We start from the raw sequence: 2,500 nt of genomic DNA on the forward strand, positions 1-2,500 counted from the left end.
CTGATGAAAGCCAAGGTATGAAAACCGTACTATGTCGGATCCCTTTGTTGTCACTTCAGGAGTTTATATGTTTGCAAAATGTGCTGCGAATGATGAATAGACAAACACCAAAGTGGAACGGAAATATAAAAACAATAAATTCTATAAAATACCCTAATATATACACATGCCTATATGTCTGGGTTTTACATAAACTTTCAAAAGGAAGGAAATAGCCAACGCCACACGAAGAAGCCACACCTTATCCTTTCAATGCGGGGCATCAGTCGATTCACCAAATGATGACGGAATGTTCTTTCCATAAAAGAAAAACAGCAATATATGTTTCCCGTTTTCCTATAATGACAGGATATGGGGTTTTCAGTAACCTTGCAGGACATAGGGATCTTAGTCAGTGAAGAGAATTGGGGGATTTCAGTAATGTAACAGAATAAAGAAAATTTTGTAATATGGCAGAGAAAATGAATTTCAGTTACATAACAGATTATACGGATTTTAGTAACCTAAAGAATTGAGGGATTTCAACAACATACTACAATATTGGGAATTCAGCAACGTAGCAAAACATGGACATTTCATTAATATCACAAGATGTAAGGGTATCAGCAACAGAATATATGGATTTCAGTACACAATGGAATGTAGGAGTTTCAGCAACATAACAGAACTTAGCTATTTCAGTAACATAGCAAACAATAGAAATTTCAAAATCAAAATAAAATATAAGACTTTTAGGAACAGACGTAATTATTTGATACAAAATAGCAAACAAATCATCACGTATATAGTGTGTCTTTATGAATGTATGATGTGTGCTTGGAAATTTTGTGTTGGTGAAATATAACGGTTCATGACGACCTGCATGCTGCATAATTCCTCTTTATATATTTGTTTATATGAGTGAACAATGTTTTTTAAAAAATGTTCCAGAAAAAAAACAATAAAAATATATTCATTGATGGATTTTTTTCCCAGCAATTAAGATCTCAACAAGATAAATTGCTTGAATACGAAACCTGATCCTGTGGCCAGATAACACGCAAGAACGAGAGTGTGATTGCGACAAGCGAGGCAGTTAGTCTGCGACCACAACAGCTCCCTCTCTCGCTTCTTCTTTTCCTTCACTTTACTTCGCTCTTATCTTTAGATAGTGCTCTCCCTCTCTTCTTCCTCTTTCTACTACTTCTCCCTCTACTTCTTGGTCGCTTTCATCCCCCTTCCTCCGTTAATTTGTTCTCGTATTTCGCCTTATCTCCCCTCCCCCCCCCCTTTTTTTTCCCTCCATTTACTCCCCTTCCTGTCCTTCCTTCTTCCTTTCCCCCTCCAATTCTTTTTCGCATTTTTTTCTCCTGTGTTTTCTTTCACAATTATTCGTATCTTTCAGGCTCGTTTTCTTCATGCATATAGTTTTCTTCCCTTCTCCCCAACATCCCCTTTCCTTGCTCCCACCTATTTCACCGTTTTCTCCATTTTCTGTTTCTTCTTAATTCGTTATCTACCCTCCTCTCGTCCCCCATTATCGCTTCCTTCACCTGCTTCCATCATCTAATTTTCTTCTTCTTCTTCTTCTTCTTCTTCTTCTGCTTCTTCTTCTTCTTCTTACTCTTCCTCTTCTTCTTCTTCTTCTGCTTTTTCTTCTTCCCTTAAGGACGCCAGCTATTCCTCACCACGCGTGTGATTCACAACAGGGCAATAACCTCGTTTCGGTTCCTCATGACTGCGAAGGGGTTTCTGGATTAACCACGTGAATACTTACATTGCCCCATAAGATAATAATAGCGTTAGTAACAACAGACAGGTAAGAAAAGAAATTATTTTAAACGTAGACTGAACGAAAGTAACTGACGAAAGGATTCTTATGAAAATTATTGTCAAAAAATACTTGAAAGTTGATTTAAAAAATAGGATGTCGATTGTGCTCCTTTACTAATGCGATCTGGACTGTTCAGCTTTTGGGTGTACACGAGTAATCTGCTCTGTGAAGCCTCATAAAAGAACTCTATTACACTCAGCATATAACTGGTTTATCAAAAGGGTTATAGACGCACCGTACTCTCGTGGGCATTTGTAAACCACAAGGGCGATTCCGAAACCCTGTACCCGTGAAATTGTCTAATGATTAAAAACCACCCAAGCACACATTATTAATCCTCTAACAAAGTAGCGCGCGAGCGAGTTATTCTTCAACAGGTTTTCATTAGTTTTTCAAAATGGTTCCATTTGCCAGATTGAGTTGGCCAGAACAATTGTGAAATGGCTCCATCTCCTTTTAGAGTCTGTGATATATATATATTATATATATATATATATATATATATATATATATATATATATATATGTGTGTGTGTGTGTGTGTGTGTGGTGTGTGTGTGTGTGTGTGTGTGTGTGTGTGTGTGTGTGCGTGTGTGTGTGTGTGTGTATACACACACATGTAAGTATGTATGTATGTATATGTATATATATAAATGTACATGTGTGTGTGTGCGTGCATATATAGAGA

This window comes from Penaeus monodon, chromosome 36, assembly GCF_015228065.2.
Source record: "Penaeus monodon isolate SGIC_2016 chromosome 36, NSTDA_Pmon_1, whole genome shotgun sequence".
NCBI lineage: Eukaryota > Metazoa > Arthropoda > Malacostraca > Decapoda > Penaeidae > Penaeus > Penaeus monodon.